General features: G+C 40.9%; 1 protein-coding gene across 10 annotated transcripts in view; it reads right to left on the bottom strand.

Moving 5' to 3' along the window:
* RBMS2 (RNA binding motif single stranded interacting protein 2) overlaps window positions 1-20890 on the bottom strand; it is a 78961-nt gene that overhangs the window by 20622 nt on the left and 37449 nt on the right. The gene's annotated exons all lie outside the window — the stretch shown is intronic.

Below are 20890 nucleotides of genomic sequence, written 5' to 3'. Positions count from 1 at the left end.
AATAAGCTTGTTAAAGGTTTTGGAAAAAGGTACTTTGTTATAGTAGAATGTTTTTATCACACTGATAGTGGAGAACACAGTGTATGCCTCTTAAGTAACCTATGTAATGAGACAGGGCTAATAAAGCCTAAGTTCTATTTAAAAATGATGATGACGAAATAATAAAACTTTATCAAATCATGAAGGAATGAATAAGTTTAACACAGATGACTGGAAACACTATAGAATGTGAGAACTGCAAAATCCCTGCAGGAGCTTGAACATTACTGTAAACTTAGACAAATAAAATGAAACACTAAAGACCTTGTAAAAATACTAATTACCAGTAAAAACTGAAATTTGTTACCATACTAATAGGGATGTAGTCCTAAGTTACTTGCAAATTTTTAAGTTTAAGTGAATGAACAATAGATACATTACGGTCAAGAAAACCCAAGATTTGAGACAAAGCATCCCTTATCTTTCACTACTGATACCAGGACAGGCAACCAGACTCTGCTACATTTTTAGGGTACTTCTGTCAGAGGCAAATACCAAGTAGGCTGGAACACGGATCCATTCTTCATGGATGTTTTAAATCCTTTTAAATCCTTTTGTTATAATCAGGCTTTTAGTGTTTACATTTATATTGGGTTCGTAATACTCTAAATTTGCATAGTTACCTATAATATAATGCATTTTACTACAGCATACTCATATCCCAGTTCTCCCTAGGCTCAAAGCACTTTGTAATATTAATCTATTTGGAATTACTTCCCTCTCAAATGCTAGTTTGATCTCCAGGCTTCCCCCACCTCCTTTCTCTTTTTGGTGGTAGTATTGAGGGCAAGCAGTAGTAACAGAAGAAAAAGAGAAACGTGAATATCAAAGAGAGGCAATCTTCCCCCACAAAGAACCTTAATTAATGTGAAATGTGCCTCTTCAATCACTATACACAATAAAAACATACATCCACTTGCACACAGTTTATCCCTTGGCTCTATACTGCAGCAAAGAGACCCAAGACCACATTCTGAGATGGCCTAAAGACTCATGACCTACTACAGCTCTCACACACCCGTTATATTTCCCATCCCTATCCCCCTTCTCTTTGCTAGCACTTATACTAGGATTTCCCATACAGAACAATCCATGTGCTGGTGGTGATAATGATCAGCCATGTGATGATGGTGACAGTCACGTGATACAGTCAATAAGGGCAGGATGGTGCATGGGGCATGTATGCATTTTTAAGCAAATTTCAGACAAGACAAAAATAGGGCAAATAAACCTAAAAGTCATACGTTCAGCTCTAGAAATGGCAGTACTTATTATAAGAATGACATTGAAGGGGCACCTTTGTGGCTCAGTCTGTTAAGCCTTTGGCTCAGGTCATAATCTCAGGGTTCTGGGATCGAGCCCCCAATCCCTGCTCAGTGGGGAGTCTGCTTCTCCCTCAGTCTCTGCTCCTCCCCCCAACTCGTGCCCACCCTCTGTATGTCTCAAATAAATAAATAAATAAATAATCAATCAATCTTAGGGGAAAAAAAGAATGACATTGAAATCTCCATTGAATGACTAGATCTGCAATAATAATCAAATACCAGCAGGTCCAGGACCCTCCATGATCATTACTATCATCACTGCACCACCTGATTTACAGTACAGTCAAGACTGTGACCTATATTCTAATTATGACTGTTCCCAAGGTCAGAAGAAGATTACTGCTGAAGATCTTTCAGTAATATGTCTGTCCTTGTCTCCAAGGAATTACTATTATTTACCCTTGGCAGAGAAAGCCAAACTTTTTCTCCTGAATAAGAGACTGCAGGCCTGGGGTGATGACGTCAGCAACAACAGTGACAGAAAAACCATCTCCAGCAGCATGAGACCATTTGCCTGAGTTTATCTATCCCCTTTCCCAATGGGAGAGAACAACTTTTTTTTTTTTAAGATTTTATTTATTTAATCGAGAGAGAGAGAGCGAGCGAGCACAAGCAGGGGGAGAGGGAGAAGCAGGCTCTCTGCTGAGCTGGGAGCTGACGTAGGACTCAATCCCAGGACCCCGGGATCATGACCTGAGCCGAAGGCAGACGCTTCACTGACTGAGCCACCCAGGCACCCCGAGAGAACATCTCTAAGAGAAAGTATCAAAGATGCCAGGACTTACATCGGAAACCAGGGATGTACTGTATGGTGACTAACATAATATAATAAAAAAAATTAAAAAAAAAAAAGATGCCAGGACTATCCAAACAAGAACACAAAGGTTACTGAGGAAAGAGATAAACTAAAAAGATGTTACTAGTTTGCTACATAGCAATAACCTTGGTTTTAATACTAAGGTCTCAGCTATGAACTTAAAAATATGACTTAGTTGATAATAAACTCACTGCAAGGCCAGAAAAATTCCTAGGAAAAAAGATATGATTCAAAAAAAACCCCAAAAATCTTTTTTTTTTTTAAAGATTTTATTTATTTGGCAGAGAGACAGCCAGTGAGAGAGGGAACACAAGCAGGGGGAGTGGGGGAGGAAGAAGCAAGCTCCCAGCGGAGGAAGGAGCCTGATGTGGGGCTCAATCCCAGAACTCCAGGATCACGCCCTGAGCCGAAGGCAGACGCTTAACGACTGAGCCACCCAGGAGCCCCCAAAATCTTTTATCTCTTGATATTCCTATGTAGCTTCTGAAATTGACACATAGGTTTGGCTCCAAAGAGAAATGGTAAAAATAAATAAATTAATTAATTAATTAAAAACTTAAGAAAGCCCCTAAGTAAAGCCTATCTGGCTTCACAAAAGAAACTATTTGGACAGACATAATAACTAATGTAAACTAAAAATCCATGTTTACCTATGTATGTAAGAGAGAAAAGGGTAGTATGTACAATGGTACAGAGAACTGAGATAGTTTTATGGGGGGGGGAAGGATAGTGTAGTATTGTCTCTCTTAACTCCTATGGAAATGGTTCTCTGAGGTCACTGGTCCTCTGTGAGGGCCTAGGCTAGAAACTGAAGAGCAAGATATTTCCTTAATCCTGCCGCACTGTGGTAGATTTCATAAACCAAAGCAGACTCTAAATCTTAAAGCTAATTTGCTTTTATCACTTTGTCCTAAAAAATGTCATTTTCCTGTGAGGATCAAATCCAGGGTTATTAGAAAAGTTGAAATGGCTGAATTATTACTGCACGAGGTTTCTTTCAGGAAGGGATAGAAATCTATCATAGCATCTATCAGCTAACTACATCCCTTTGAATGACATGTAGTTTTGTTTTGCTCCTAGAAGAAAAAGAAAAACGGGCAGGTTTTTACTTATAACCTTGGTTCATATTCATGCAGGTGGAACTCCTGAAGTCATCTGGATTAGTGGCCATTGAGAACAGGACTTGGAGGGGCGCCTGGGTGGCTCAGTAGGTTAAGCATCTGCCTTCGGCTCAGGCCATGATCTTTGGGTCCCGGGATCCAGGTCTGTGTTGGGCTCCCCGCTCAGCGTGGAGTCGTCTTCTCCCTCTCTCTTTGCTCCTCCCTTTGCTCATGTGCGCATGCACACGCGCTCTCTCCCCCTCTCAAATAAATAAAATCTTCAAAAAAGAGAAAAAAAGAACAGGACTTGGAATGGTACTATGCCCCGTAATTCCAACATGTGAACTCTAAATAAGGGCCCTCACATTAGGCCTAGAATCCTAGATGCCTGAGATTAGTATATTTGCCTTCAGAAATCAAGGATAGGGGGCGCCTGGGTGGCACAGTGGTTAAGCGTCTGCCTTCGGCTCAGGGTGTGATCCCTGGAGTTCTGGGATTGAGCTCCACATCAGGCTCCTCCTCTACGAGCCTGCTTCTTCCTCTCCCACTCCTCCTGCTTGTGTTCCCTCTCTCACTGGCTGTCTCTATCTCTGTCGAATAAATAAATAAAATCTTTAAAAAAAAAGAAATCAAGGATAGGAGCATATTATGTATCAAAGGAATATGTAAAGTTATCTCGTAGAAGAGTATACAGGTAAAGCTCTTATGAAGGAGCTTTACTTCTGGAAGTGAATGGGAAACATTAACGGGTTTATAAGCAGAGAAATGATATCACATATCTCAGCTGCATTATCAAAGCTGGTTTAGAGAGGTGGGAGACCAGAGGTGGTAAGACTAGTTAGGAAATATTAAACATGAAGGGAGGTAAAGAAAAAGCCTAAAGATTGGTGGCGCAGTGTTTAAAGGATGTGCAGAGAATACACTGTGATATATCCCATAAGAATATCTGGGGATAACTACCTGTGTAATTCCTTCACCTTCATTCAGGAAAAAAAAAAAAATCAAACTCCCCTCTTGCTGTAGCAGGAATTTTAGGTTTCCTGTCTTGCTGAGTTATAGGAAACTGGGAGACACGACAGTGTCCTTCCTTTTGTTCTCTTTCAAGAGATCATAATGGCAGAAATGACATAATGCCGACTTTCCAATCACTAAATTTTTATTAGATCTTTAAAAGAATGATCCAGTCAAATAAGCTACTTGTTAATTAAATTATAATGTAATAAAACATTATCTTTATTCTGAAAATTAGATTCTTTTTTTAAGATATAATTTATTCATTTGAGGGAGAGAGAGAACACAAGCAGAGGGGAGAGGCAGAGGGAGAGGGAGAAGCAGACTCCCCACTGAGCTGGGAGCCCGATGAGGGGCTCAAACCCAGGACCTGGAGGTCATGACCCGAGCTAAAGGTAGACGCTCAACCACCTGAGCCACCCAGACACCCCTGAAAATTAGATTCTGAGCAAGTGTTCATTTTGCGTGGTTTAATAAAATTCAAAAATCCTGTATCCGTTCATTTGTCATCAAGGTCATCCCCATCCTGGGCCCTTAACTTAACGTATTACCATCAGAGCAGGAGAAAACCCCATCCCATGTCTAGTGCTGAGCTGGCTAAGCTCCTGGCACATAGTATACAGTCATGGATATTTGCTAAAAGGAGTATAACAAACTCAGGGGATATGCTAATTGTGTACCATTTTAATAAACCCCTAAAAAAAACTCCCACATATACAATCCAGTGGCCTGACATCAAAATTCCTCTTCCAATTGGATATGGATGATCTATAAGACATGTTCTGGGAGCCGGTGGTCTCTAGGACATACAACATATCAGAACTTTTTTTTTTTTTAAGTAAACTCTACTCCACACATGGGACTCGAACTCACAACTCCAAGATCAAGAGCTGCATGTTCTTCTGACTGAGCCAGCCAGGCATCCCCATATCTGAACATTTTTGCCTAAAATACATTATTTCCCTGGTTTTATCGTAATATCTCCTAATAAGAGAAAGTCCACTTTCCCTGAGAAATAACAGACCTCTTAATAATCACTCACGAGACCCTTGGCACTATTTGAGTCATTCAATCAATATCTGAATACCAACTATGTGCAAGCCCTATGTGATGCAGTGGGGACTCACAAATGCATAAGAGTGTGAGTGAAATATTTCATAATAAATTTAAACACACACCCACAAGGAGCCATTAAGGGATTCACTAACCAGAGACTACAATTTAGATAACTAGAAGAATGAAATATGTGTGCTAATGGGGATCCAAGCAAAATTGTGTAAGAGTATGAAAGAAAAGACAGTTAATTCCTGAGGGGAAAGTTTCTCAGAAAAGACGGTTGTATCTTGAAGGATGTGTAGGATATTAAACTTTTAATGGGGAGCCATAGGGAAATGCAAATCCAAATCATAATGAGATACCATTTCATATCCACTTGGATGACTATAATAAAAAGATTATGGTTTCAAATCAAAAGTAACTTTGATGCTATAATCAGCAATAACAAGTGTTGGCAAGAATGTGAAGAATCTGGAACCCTTCTACACTGCTGGTGGGCACGTAAAATGATATAGCTGCTCTGAAAAACAGTTTGACAATTCCTAAAATGGTTAAACACACAGTTATCATATGACCCAGCAATTCCACTCCTAAGAATATACCCAGGAGAACTGAAAACATATGCCCACACAAAACCTGCACACAAATTTCATAGCAGTATTCTTTCTTTTTTTTTTTTTAAGATTTTATTTATTTATTTGACAGAGATAGAGACAGCCAGCGAGAGAGGGAACACAAGCGGGAGTGGGAGAGGAAGAAGCAGGCTCATAGCAGAGGAGCCTGACGTGGGGCTCGATCCCACAACGTCGGGATCACGCCCTGAGCCGAAGGCAGACGCTTCACCACTGTGCCACCCAGGCGCCCCTTTAGCAGCATTCTTTCTAATAGCCCAAAGTGGAAACAACACAACTGTCTATCAGCTGATGAACGGATCAAGTGTAGTGTATCCACGGGAAACTACTATTCAGCTACAAGAAGGAATGACGTACAGATACCTGCTATAGCATCGATGCGCCTTCAAAGCATGTAAAGTGAAAGAAAGTCAGTCACAAAGGAGCACATATTATATGATTCCATTCACATGAAATGTCTAGAACAGGCAAGTCTATAGAGACAGAAAGTAAATTAGTGACTACCTATGACTGGGAGAAGTGAGTAAGGAGAGAATGGTGGTAGGGGAGTGGAAGGGGGTGGTGGCTAAGTTGGTGGGTTTTTTTGGGGGGGTAATGGAAATATCCTAAAATTGATTATGATAATGGATACAAACTCTGTGAATACACTAAAAGCCACTGAATTGTACACTTTTCTTTAAAAAATATTTTACTTATTTATTTGAGATAGAGCAAGAGCGAGAGCACAAGGCAGGGGGAGAGGGAGAAACAGACTCCCCCTGATCAGGAAGCCTGATGCCGGGCTCGATCCCAGCACCCTGGGATCATGACCCAAGCTGAAGGCAGATGCTTAACCGACTAAGCCACTTACGCGCCCCTGAACTGTACACTTTCAACGGGTGAACTGTATGGTATGTGAGTTCTACTTCAATAAATCTGCTATAAAAATTTGATGGGGAGGCGCCTGGGTGGCTCAGTCAGTTAAGCGTCTGCCTTCAGCTCAGGTCATGATCTCAGGGTCCTGGGATCAAGTCCCACATTGGGATCCCTGCTCATTGGGGAGCGTGTTTCTCCCTCTCCCTCTGCCCCTCCCCCCCAATGTTCTCACTGGCTCTGCTCTAATAAAGAAATAAAAAATCTTTTTAAAAAATTTGATGGGGATGGGTGGAGAGAAGAGGGCATTCCAACCAGTGAAAACATCTTAAGTTATCAGGCAACCACAGGCTATTGGCATCAGCCTATTTCATTTCCAGACAGAAAAGTCCTGAGATTAATATATGTTCTTGACATTCAAGTGGAAATATAGATTAACCATTAAATCATATCAGAGCAAGAAAGGGATATTTCCAGGGCGCCTGGCTGGCTCAGTCGAAAGACCATGCAGATCTCAGGGTTGTGAGTTCAAACCCCATGTTGGGTGTAGAGATTACTTAAAAAAAAAAAAAAGCTTTAAAAAAAGGGGGGGATATTTCCTACATCCCCCATCTCCTAAAAAAACAAACACTAACAATATTAACAGCAAAACAGGACAAAAAGGCATCTCTGGAAAACGCAGAGCCTGACCCAGAGAACACATACCATGTGTCGGCCATGGCTACTTTTAAAAAAAGCGGACACAGCACTTTCTACTCTTTCCTCTTAACTCAAGTAAACCTGACACCATCTCCAGCTCATCTCCTCCTCTTCTTTCATGACTCTTACCATGATAATAGCAATCTGTTTCCCGCATCCCTTGAATACCAAGACGGTAACAGTAAAGTGCACCAACCACACGGCCTCCAGGGAATTATTTATGTTTATACCAGGTGGTGCTCTGACTGGGTCTCCAATATACGGCTGATATTTAAAAACCCTCAGCCACAATAACTACAGAATCCTCAGTCAGGCATATAGCCGCAGCATACTGCCCAGGAATCCACTTGCCTTTCCAGATCCACTCACACTCTTGCCCACCTTGCTTCGTGCACCAGGAAGCTGACCATATAGAGGCCATGCACAGCCTCCCTTGCCCGCCGGCTTCCAGCGGCATTTGGCTCAGCAGATGTACAGCAGTAGGTTGAAGGGCAGGAGGAGAATGAGATCCGGGTATTTATTTCCCTAGCTCCTGCCAAAGCACCATGATTTGGCTGCGTACTACTGAAGCCCACAGTCTTTCCATACAGCTACTCTCAGATTCTGAGGTAATCTCTCTCACTACTTTGCTTTATTAGATCTAGAGGTAATGAGGTAATGTAGGCTCTGTAACTGCTGGCCATAGGGTACTCTGCTCTCTCTCACTGGTTTCCTGAAACCCCTTTGTAAATAGTCTCCTTATTAAATCTTTCTCAAATTACTCAATTTGGATATGCCATCTGTTTCCTTTTGGGACCCTGAATGATGAACCAACCATTCTACCTTGAAGACTCGGCTAGAGATTTGCGTCAGAAAACTCTTGAGAAACTCTGCTTCCTTCAAAGCCGAATAAAACACCTCACTGTGCAAAAATCCTCAAGACACAACTTAACACAGAATTCTGTTCTCTATTGATTTGTCTAAACTTTAACAGTGTCCTAATTCTTCCACATTTATGATTCCATTTGATCTTCCTAACAACTCTGTGAGGTCGAACACGGGATGTGTTGTTCTCTTTTGAAACTGAGAAACTGAGACTCAGTCTTATTTCACCATTCCTTCAATGTTATATCACTTTGCTTTTTGTTAAGCAGAACCAAGGTACAGAAAAGCCAAATACTGAAAGTACCTAAGCAGTGCAAACCACTGAATAAACACATAAAGCAGCCTTTTACATGACCTAATTCCTTTGTTTCTCTCCCTTCTGTAAAGAGAACAGTTCTAAGTTCCCAGGCAATAGGTAATGTCTAGTCAGTGTAGAACATTTAAGGAACAAAGGTTTTTGAACTGTGACTCAAATACACTAGAGAAAATCTCTTATATAGACTGGTGCTTACAGAAACCAACTAGAGCAAGAGCCCTCAACTGAAGTATATGGGCAATTCTATGGCGGGCAGACCCCTTTTAGACACAGTGGCTTTAGGGACCACAAGTCCATGCCTGCAACCCAAGTAATAACCAACCATGTCACCAGTTTGTGGGTACGTGTCAGTGTGGCAATAACTCATATGCACCAGGAAACATACAGCAGAGAGTTTAATAACGTCTCAGGATGACAGAAGAATCTTTAAAGGTTAAGAAGCTGAAGTCAGAACGTGACAGCCAACTGCTTGGGAAGAGGAAGTGTGGGACACAACTGAGCCCCTGCTGAGCGTTACTCTGCATTACCGAACACCTCCACGATTCAGCTTGGCTGGCGGGTCATCTGTGTTCAGGAGAATATACGGCCTGGGAAGGAACCGCTGAGTGAACAAGAACAGCAGCATTATTAGAGCTCCATGGCTCCAAGAGAAGTGTAGCTGCCTCTTCCACGATACAGCTGTTTCAGATAGAGAAAAGAGAACGCCTGCCTATAGCCTGTCTTACCCTACCTCATCATTTACCACATTTTCATCTTTTGACACAATTTCATTTTAGCCAGAAATAGATCAGAAACCCACAGGAAGTCAGGAAACACCAGCACTCCTCTTTTCCACCCTCACACTACCTGTTCAAAGAATACCCAGATTAGTAGATTGGGGCTCTGGTCTTTTTAAGACTCAAAGTCATGAAACGATTCTGCTCCTCTGGTCATTATAGATTTTTTTTCATTATAGAAATACTTTTGATTCACTAAACAATAAATATGGGCAATACTACATACCTGAAGGAACTGGACTAACCCAATGATATGAAAGTCTATTTCCAGATCAAAATAAAAAGTATATATGAAACCAGCCAGCAATACACCAGGTATATCAAGTCCTTATTCTTGCTCTAGCCTGCTTTTTACAAGTCACAAAGACCTCACAACATATAATATGCGTACAAGTTATCTCTAAAAAGATAAAAGAGAAACAGTTGATAATTATGGCTACTAGAAAGGAACTAGGCATATGGAGGACAGGGTGACAACACAGACTTTTTCTATATTTCTTTAATGCCCATTTGAACCTTTTGGGGCTTGGGGGGTTTTGGGGGGGGTCTTTAAATTTTTTAAAATTTAAATTCAATTAATTAGCATATAACATATTATTAGTTTCAGAGGTAGAATTCAGTGGCTAATCAATCTTATATAATATCCAGTGCTCAGGGGCGCCTGGGTGGCTCAGTTGGTTAAGCATTTGCCTTTGGCTCAGGTCATGGTCCCAGGGTCCTGGGATCAAGCCCCTCGTCGGGCTCCTTGCTCAATGGGGACCCTGCTTCTCCCTCTCCCTGCCACTCCCCCTGCTCGTGCTCTCTCTTGCTATCTCTCTAATAAATAAATAAAATCTTAAAAAAAAATGCCCAGTGCTCATTCCATACAGTGCCCTCCTTAATCCCCATCACCCAGTTACCCCATCCCCTCACCTCTCCCCTCCAGCAAGCCTCAGTTTGTTTCCTATGATTAAGAGTCTCTTATGGTTTGTCTCCCTCTCCAATTTTGCCTTGTTTTACTTTTCCCAGATTTGTTTCTTTTACCAACTAGAATCACGCTGTACATATTATACTTTGATGTGCTTGTTGGAGATGGTCTCAGTCTAGCACACTCCTTTTATCTGTTATATATTCCACAGAAGTAGTGTCACTATTTGGGTTGCTTCATTCTACTGTTATAATTAGGCCCACTTTTGTGCACAAACTTGAGCACAGGGGCTGGAATTTGAGGGGAAGAGTGTCAGTTTGATCTGAGCTGAAGGCATGTTGACTTGACATTGAGCAGGTGGCAGGCCGTGCATGCTGACTTGGGCAGGAGGGAGGCTGGACTGTGAATTTGGGATCCACAGGCCGATGGCATCGTGTGTGATGGGGATGTGGCTGGTTTTGCTCCTGGTCATGAATTCCTTTAACTTTTGTTTTTCTGGGAAATTCTCTCTCTCCTTCTATTCTGAATGAAAGCCTTGCTGGATAGAGTATTCCTGGCTGTAGATTTTTTTCCTTTTAGCACTTTGAATATATCATGCTGCTCCCTTCTGGCCTGAAAAGTTTATGCTGAAAAATCCACTGATAGCTTTATGGGGTTTCCCTTGTATGTAACTGCTTTCCTTTCTCTTGCTGATTTTAAGACTCTCTCTTTATCACTACTTTTGGCTGTCTTATTTACTTTGTGTCTGGGTGCAGACCTCTTTGGGTTGGTTTTGTTGGGGGGATCTCTGTGCCTCCTAGATCTGGATTTCTCTTTCCTTCCCACATTCAGTAAGTTTTCAGCTATCATTTCTTCAAACAAATCTTCTGCCCCCTTTTCTCACTCTTCTCCTTCTGGGACCCCTATCATGCGACTGTTATGCTTGACAGTGTTGCTGAGTTCCCTGAGTCTATTCTCATTTTGCATATTTTCCCCCTCTCATCCGCTCAGCTTGCTTACTTTCCATGACTCAGTACTCCAGGTGGCTGATCCATTTTCTACTTCCTCGTTTGCTATTTATTCCAGGTAGTCTGTTTTTATTTTCATTTAGTGAGTTCATTATCTCTAGTTGGTTCTTTTTTAGGTCTCCTATCTCTTGGTGGAGGGTCTCATGGAGGTCCTGCACTCCTTTCTCAATTCTAGTGAGTATCTTTATGAGCATTACTTTAAATTCACCATCAGACATATTACTTATCTCCACTTTGTTTAGGTCCCTTGCTATGATTTTGCTCCACTCTTTCATTTGGGACATATTCCTGTGTCCTCATTTTGTCTGTTGCTGCGTCTGTTTCTATGTGTTAGGAAAGTCAGCTATGTCTCCAGCACTTGAAAGTAGTAGCTTTATGAAGAAGAGGTCCTGTAGTGTCCCACGGTGCAACGCCTCCTTTTCACCAGAAAATGGTGCTTCACGGGAGTCTCCTTGTGTGTTGTGTGCACCTCCTATTGTGGCTGGGATGTGTTTGCCTTCGGTCCAGTCACAATGGCTCTCTTTGCCTGTTGCAGAGTCTGGTGCCTGTGGGGTTAGTGGGCCAGTCCAGGGCAGCCTTGGGCTTGAGTTGAGTCAGACCAGGTGTTCGCCAGAGATGAAGTAGTACCAAACTGCAGGGCACTTTCCCTGTGTTGTTCCCTGAGAAGCTTTTATTGGGGTGGCGGGGGGGGGGAGGACCTGCAGTGAGACCAGGTGCCTGCCCCCAGCCCACTGCTGGGGTCCCAGTCAGACTGCTGTGTGCTTATCTTCCCCTCCCCCTGGAGCAGGACTCACTTCAGAGTGCTGTTGGCCCTTGACTGGGCTGTGAGCACACTGCCAGGCTTGTGGAACTGCTTTGATGGCATCTTGCTGAGAGCTTATCAGAGTGGGTGGATCTGCTTCGCTGTGGCCTCTTGTCTATGTCAGGCTGTGGAGAGTCTGTCCTGCCAGTCCTCAGGTCGCTTTCTGGGCTATTTATGCCAGTGTGGGTGTTCTCTAGGTGGCCATGTGACAAGAGGTGAGCCCAGGGTCTTCCTACTCCGCCATCTTCCCAGCAGCCTCTGCCTGAACCTTTTGTTTTATACCAAGTCCATATATCTATTATCTATTTAAAAACAAATAAAAGTTGGGGCACCTGGCTGGCTCAGTCAGTAGAGCATCCAACTCCTGATCTCAGGTCAACAGTTTGGGCCCCACACTGGGTGTAGAGATTTTTTTTTTAAGTTTATTTTTTTAGTAATCTCTACACCCAATGTGGGGCTCAAACCCAAGACCTCAAGATCAAGAGTCAGATGCTCTTGTGATTGAGCCAGCCAGGTACCCCGTGATTACTTTAAAATAAATAAATAAAACTCTCTTAAAAATCTGACATACTAGGGGTGCCTGGGTGGCTCAGTTGGTTGGGTGTCTGCCTTCAGCTCAGGTCATGATCCCAGGGTTCTGGGACCAAGCCTGGCATCGGGCTCCCTGCTGGGCATGGAGTCTGCTTCTCTTTCTCCCTCTGCAGCTCCCCTGCTTATCCTCTCTCTCTCCCTCTCTCTCAAATAAATAAAATCTTCTAAAAAAATCTGACATACTATTTTTTTCAAAGTAGGATAGAATATTGGGGCACCTGGGTGGCTCAGTCGGTTAAACATCTGCCTTCAGCTCAGGTCATGATCCCAGGGTCCTGGGATCAAGCCCCACATTGGGCTCCTTGCTCAGCAGGGCGCTTGCTTCTCCCTCTCCCTCTGCCTGCCCCCCCCACTTGTTCTCTGTCAAATAAATAAAATCTTTTTTAAAAAAGTCTCTTATGGTTTGCCTCCCTCTCTGTTTTTATCTTATTTTCTTTTTTCCTTCCTTCCCCTATGTTCATCTGTTTTGTTTCTTAAATTCCACATATGAGTGAAATCATATGGTATTTGTCTTTCTCTGAAGGAAAAAGTTCTATGCACTTCGTGGATAGCAATGTGTAAGATTATGGAAGGATTTCTGCAAAGTTGAGTATCCACAGTCACAAAAATATATACTATGTACATAACAGCTACAATATAGTAGCATCTATACGGAATACAGAAAAAGGGAAAATCCTTACTCCATTAAGCTGATATATTAAAACAAAACAGCTATTTTTTTTCCTTATTACAAAATAATTTTGACAGAACTTATAGAACAGAATCTCCAGTTCTTACTTACCTACTAAAGGTATCGTTTGGAGGTGAAATTAGAAAAAAATTTAGAATGAGAATAAGGGACTTACACTTTATGGCAACCTTCTACTGTCCCTGACTTCTTTCCTTTTCTCTAGTCTCCCCCTTCTCTCTTACTCCCTTTCTTACTCCATTTTTCCCCTTCTTTTCTACCTTTGCTAAGGCTTATTCCTGACAGTTTTGTTCAGTGATATCCTTAAGTAATAAGTAGCCTGGTTGTGGTATTAAAGTTGCTCACATCCTACCTATTAAAAAAAAGAAGATGACACTCCTGGCAGACGACAGGAAGCAAAGTTTAATAATAAGAACTTTTTTTTTTACGTTTTATAACAGAAAATATATACAAAAGTAAACAAAAGAGTATAATGAATCCTTACATACTTATCCTTTAGCTTCAACAATTATTCGTGGACAAACTGCTTCCTCTGTAGCTCTACGTATTTACCCACCTCCCATGTGATTTCAAAGCAAATACTAAATGTATCACGTCATTCTAAAATATTTCAGCAATGTAACCTGGAAAAAAAATATTTTTTTAAAGTTTATTTATTTACTTAAGCAATCTTTACACCCAATGTGGGGTTCAAACTCACAACCCTGAGACCAAGAGTTGCACGCTCTTCCAACTGAGCCAGCCAGGTGGCCCTGAAAAAAAATATGTATTTTTTTATAAAACAAAGCACAGTACCATTATATCACCTAAAAAATTAGTAATTCCTGGGGTGCCTGGCAGGCACAGGTGGTAGAGCATAAGACGTTGATCCTGGGGTTTTAAGTTTGAACCCACATTGGGCACAGAGCTTACTAAAAAAAACACACACACACAAAAAGAAAAATTTTCAATTGTCTAATACATGTCAAATTTTTTGTTTTGTTTCATCTTGCAGTTTACTTGTTTGAAAATAGGATCCAAAGGATCCAAATAAGGTCCACATATTATGACTGGTTGCCACATCTGACATCTCTTAATTAATAGGCTCCTTATTCATTCTTTTTTTTTTTTTGCAATTTATTTATTAAGGAAATTGTGTTGGTTGGATATGTAGCAGTATAAATATTAAATCATTCAAAAAATATATTTTTTTAAAGATTTTGTTTATTTACTTGACAAAGAGAGAGACAGCCAGCGAGAGAGGGAACACAAGCAGGGGGAGTGGGAGAGGAAGAAGCAGGCTCCCAGCAGAAGGAGCCCGATGTGGGGCTCGATCCCAAGACCCCGGGATCACGCCCTGAGCCGAAGGCAGACGCTTTAACGACTGAGCCACCCAGGCGCCCCTCAAAAAACATTTCTTTTTTTTTCTTTTTTTTTTTTTTAAAGATTTTATTTATTTATTTGACAGAGATAGAGACAGCCAGCGAGAGAGGATACACAAGCAGGGGGAGTGGGAGAGGAAGAAGCAGGCTCATAGCGGAGGAGCCTGATGTGGGGCGATCCCACAACGCCGGGATCACGCCCTGAGCTGAAGGCAGATGCTTAACCGCTGTGCCACCCAGGCGCCCCTCAAAAAACATTTCTTAAGTGCCTACTATTTGGAGAATAAAAAGAACAAGCTATAACTGGAGAACTGGGGTGCCTGAGTGGCTCCGTTAGCTAAATGTCCAACTCTTGATTTTAACTCAGGTCATGATCTCAGGGTAATGAGATGGAGCCCGAGCCCTGCATCGGGCTCTGTGCTTGGCATGGAGCCTGCTTAAAATTCTCTCTCTCCCTTCCTCTAACTCTGCCCCTCCCCCCTCTCTAAAAAAAATAAATAATACACATAACTAAACAATTATTGTTATATCTATGTACATGTAACATGTGGAGATGTTATGAAGAAATGCAAAATAAGAAAAGATTGGCCTTCAACGGGCATAAAATGTAACGCAAAAACAAAACAATGACATAAAAAAAAATCAAAACGAAAACTCATAATGACAATGTAAAAGTGCCCCTGACCTAGGCTCTCAAGTGACTACTGAAGTTAATCTCAAAAAAAAAAAAAAAAGGAAAGAAAGAAAGAAAAGAAAAAGAAAAAAAGAAAACACAACAAACAAAACTGGAAAAGTGAATACAAGAAAGTTGCAACTGACCGATTATTTATTATCTTTTTGTCAGGCAAAGAGACGGCAAAATAACATTTGCTGGCTATCTACCATATTCCAAGCCCTAGAGGATTTTGTAATCTAATATCATCCTTACAAAGAAGATAATAAGACAAGTATTGTTTCCATTTTGGTTGTTATTGATTCAGAAACTGAGAATCAGACGAGTTTGTTGCTTCCCTAAGTTCACATAATTAATAAATAGAACCTTATTCTTTTTTTTTAAAGATTTTCTTTATTTATTCGACAGAGATAGAGACAGCCAGTGAGAGAGGGAACACAAGCAGGGGGAGTGGGAGAGGAAGAAGCAGGCTCACAGCGGAGGAGCCTGATGTGGGGCTCCATCCCATAAAGCTGGGATCACGCCCTGAGCCGAAGGCAGACGCTTAACCGCTGTGCCACCCAGGGGCCCCAATAGAACCTTATTCTTAATTCAGGATCACCTGGCTCACACACCCACAGCCTTTCCATTGCTGTTTCTTTGAAAAAGAAAGCCACCTGGGTGGCTCAACTGGTTAAGCATCTGCCTTTGGCTCAGGTCATGACCCCAGAGTCCTGGGATTGAGCCCCACATTGGGCTCCCTGCTCAGCGGGGAGAAGCTCTGCTTCTCCCTCTGCCTGCTGCTCCCCACTGCTCATGCTGTCTCTCTCTCTCTCTCTCTCTGACAAATAAATGAAGTATTTTTTAAAATACCCCATCCCCCTACCCCTTTCCCCTTTGATGTCATTTTTTGACTCTTCATTTAAATACATTTTATTTATTTATTTGAAAGCCTAAGGAAAGGGAGAGAGATGGGGGAAGAGCCAATGAAGCAGTCAGATCACACACACACAGAGCATTTATCAATTAAGTTCACCAACTTACATAGGTTCATGGCACCCAAAACAATTAAAATAGTAACAAAGATCACTGATCACAGATTACCATAAACAATATAACAATTCAAAAAATTTGAAATATTGAAGGATTACCAAAATGACACGAAGTGTTTGCTATTGGAAAAATGGTGCCAACTTGCTTAACACAGGGCTGCCACAAATTTTCGATTTGTAAAAACCATGGTACCCGCAGAGTACAATACAGTGAAACACGACAGGATGAGGCATGCCTATACACATTCAGCTTTGCCCCTCCACAAGGGTTAAGTGTTTGTTTGTTGTTTTAGAGAGAGAGAGCACGAGTGGGGAGAGGGGCAAAGGGAGAGGGGGAGAGAGAATCCCAAGCAGGTTCCACACTCATTGAGGAGCCCAACATGGGACTTGATCTCAAGACCCTGAGATCATGACCTGAGCGGAAACCAAGAGTCAGTCACTTACCGGACTGCGCCACCCAGGTGCCCCTCCACACTGGTTAAGCTTTAAAGGGGTAAGCCACCAGATGGGGAAGTCCACGGCTTTCCATTTGCTTTTTTTTAATCATTGCTATATCTAGGTAGATAAATCTGTCAATTCTGGGGTAGTATTAGAAATATACAGGCCCATAGATATAAGCTACCTTCTTGAATATTAGTTTTATTAATAATAAAGGTATTGTTTTTATTTCTAGCTCTCAAACTTTCTTATTTCTCATGTGGATTGGAGGAAGAAGAATGCGTCAAACTGAAACCCCTCAAACCCCAACATTCTTTAAGGGCAAGGCAAGTGTTATATTTGGTAGTTGAAATGAGAGGGGGAGGGGTAAAATATTAGCATGCCTGGCCCTCCCAGTTTGCAAATTCTATAATTATAAAATAATGATTTAATAATAATTCAACTTCGGTTAACAAAAAAAAATCATTTTCTTTCCTTTATTTTACAAACGAGGAAAAATCAAATCAATTTTTACATAGGCATTCAATTATTCACTATTCATTTAGGAATTAAGTAGGCAACACATCAATGTTCACTAAGTGTTTTTTCAAAACTATCTTTCTTGATTATATATCCAACTAACTAGCAGAAAGTGGTTAAAACACAAGCTCAAAAAATAAAATAAGAGAGAAACACAGGCTCAAAAATTACAAAGACTCAGGTTTAATTCTGGCGTGGCCATGTACTAGCTGTGTGACTCTGGATAAGTTGTCTGACCTTACTTGTAAAATGGGGACAGTAACAGCACATATGCAATAGAATTGTTATGGAGATGAAAATAAATACATGTAAAGCTCTTATAATAGCTCCTGAGATATAAAAAGAGTTCACATCCATTTATTCAACAAATATAGAATGACTGCTTTAGAGCACCTGGCAAGGACAGGTACCAAGGACAAACTGCTGAGCTACATACACCAGAGATAGTCTTGGTCCTAATGAAATTTAGCATTTAGCGGAGATAAAGACATTACTCAAATAATCATAAAGTAATTGCATAATTACTCACCATGACAAATGGGCTAGAAAGAACAGAAAGCTGTGACCTACTTTAGTTAGTCTGATCAAAAAGGTGATATTTAAGTGAAACTTCAAGGATGAGAAGAAACTAGCCATTCAGAGAATGAAAGAGATCATTTCAGAAAGAAGGAATGTGGGCAAAAGATATAAGGTGGGACTTTTTTTTTTTAAGATTTTATTTATTTGACAGAAAGAGAGTGTGCAAGCACAAGCAGGGGGAGCTGCCGGCAGAGAGGGAGAAGTAGGCTCCCACTGACGACGAGGGGCTCGATCCCAGGACCTTGGGATCATGACCTGAGCAGAAGGCAGATGCTTAACTGACTGAGCCACCCGGGCGCCCCATAAGATGGGACTTTCAAACGAATCTAAAAGGAACAGAAGGCCAGTGAAGCTGCCGTATAATGAAGGAAGGAGAGGGGTGCAGAACTTTCTGGCCTGTGTTGCAAGTACTTGGTTTTCATTCTGAACGCATTAGACAGTCAGTGAATAATTTTATGTAAGAAAGAAGTTATAAGATCTGATCAATGTTTTGAAAATATTACTGTGGCTACTATGGGAAGAACAAATTAGAGTGAGGCAGGAGTTGAAATGGGATCAATTAGGCAGTCACTATAGTACCCAGACAAGAAACAATGCAGTCTATAACTGGAGAGATGGCAGTAAAGATTAAAAAAAAAAAAAAGTGGAAAGCTCTGAGAGTTAGTTTATAGGTAGAATCAACAGGACTAGTTAATAGACTGGGTGTAGGCAAGGACAATGTCTAGCTTGAGTAACTGGATGGATGGCAGTATCTTTATAACATTGTAGAGATTAGGAGAGGGCAATTTGAGGACTACAAAGAAAGCATTACATTTTGAATATGTTAAATTTGAGGGGCACCTGGCTGGCTCAGTCAGTAGAACATCTGGCTCTTGATCTCAGGGTCATGGGTTCGAGCCCCACATTGGGCCTAGAGCTTATGCAAAAAAAAAAAACAAAAAACAAAACAAAACAACCAAACAAAAACAAAAACTTGAATAACCTGTGAGATTTCCAGGAAAAAAGTATCAATTAGGCAGTTGGATACACAGAGGAGAGGTCTGGTCTAGCAATTATAATCTGTAAATCTGTTAGCATAGTAGTAACTAAAATCTAGAAGAAAGTGTATTTAGACAGAAGGTAAGGTAAGAAGGCCTAAAGAACTCTAAATAATCAGAAATTGAATAAAGTGGGGCGCCTGGGTGGCAAAGCGGTTAAGCGTCTGCCTTCAGCTCAGGGCGTGATCCCGGGGTCCTGGGATCGAGCCCCACATCAGGCTCCTCTGCTATGAGCCTGCTTCTTCCTCTCCCCTCCCCCTGCTTGTGTTCCCTCTCTCGCTGGCTGTCTCTCTCTCTGTCAGATAAATAAATAAAATATCCAAAAAAAAAAAAAAAAGAGCATGTGACTCTTGATTTCAGAGTCGTGAGTTCAAGGCCCACGTTGGGTGTAGAGATTAGTAAAAAAATAAATAAAAACTTTAAATAAATAAATTAATGAAAAAGACAAATTTCAAAGGACATAGAAAACTGATAATCCCAACATTTTAGAACCTGGACACCAGATGGATAAGTGACATATAACTTAGAGGAGCAAAGAAAGCTAAAACCTTATAGGAAGCAAACTAGGAGAACAGTAATTCTGTAAAATTCCAGAAACACTCAAAAACTAGAGGCACCAAGTACCTAAAAAGACAGAGGTGTTAGCCACACAATCAGGCTACCACTACCCCACTTCTATCTCTCCTCCACAAGACAACCAGTTTATTCTTTGGGGGAGGTTGAACCAGAGGGACTCTGGTTTCATAGCCACCAAACAGAGCTGGGTGGGAATAAATACTAAAATGAAAACATGAGGATTAAGCAATATTGTCAGCCATTTCTCCAACTCCACCCTTCTTAGGAGACTGGAGTATTTCCCTCTGGGAAAACAGACCACCACAATAGAAAAGCTCTATAAATGATGATATTCAGGCCCCTCCCTATGCAACAGCTTTTATCACCTATAGTGAAGTCTACAATTTGGTAAGGTTTTCCCATGCCAACAGCATTTCCATCTGGTCTTTTAATGCCTTTCACTTAAACAGCCAAAAATCATAAGACATCTAAAGAAAACCTCTGAAGTCAAAGACTAAAACAAAAAAGAAACTCAAAAGACAAAGAGACAAAAGAAGAAAACTTAATGAACAGTCAATAGATTCAAACAAAATTTTATCTATGAAGCAAAAACAGATTTCGACAGAAAAAGGAACATACAAATACAAAAAAAGTTCTTAGAAATTAACAGTATGACCGAAGATAACAAAAGAATCCATAGAGGGACTAGAAGATAAACAGAAGATAGAGGAAATATCCCAGAAAATAAAACTTAAAAAAAAAAAAGGAAAATATTAAAGAAAATAGAAGAAAAATACTGATGTGGGAAGTCCTATACAAAAACAGGGCTTCAGGGGCACCTGGCTGGCTCAGCTGGAGGAGCAGCTGTCATGACTGTGAGCCCCATGTTATGTGTTGAGATTACTTAAAAAAAATTATTTTAATGTTATTTGTTATAAAAACAGAACAAAACAAAAAACAGGACTTCAAAAAGAACACACAGAGCAAAATGAAGGGAAAAATTACAACAAAAAACCCTAAAACCAAAGGATATGTATTTCCAGGTTGAAATTAATATACAACTCTAAATAAATAAGACCCATGCAAGGTTCATCATCATGAAATTTTTTTTAACACTGGGATAAAGATCCTAAAACCCTTGCAAGGCAAAGGAAAAGGTAGGTTTCTAAAAAAAAACAAAAACAAAAACAAAACCAATCAAATCCTTATCTTCTA

This window comes from Ailuropoda melanoleuca, chromosome 15 (assembly GCF_002007445.2).
Source record: "Ailuropoda melanoleuca isolate Jingjing chromosome 15, ASM200744v2, whole genome shotgun sequence".
Taxonomy (NCBI): domain Eukaryota; kingdom Metazoa; phylum Chordata; class Mammalia; order Carnivora; family Ursidae; genus Ailuropoda; species Ailuropoda melanoleuca.
The sequence above is the reverse complement of the archived record's forward strand: the minus strand, read 5'-3'. Positions and strand labels throughout refer to the sequence as shown.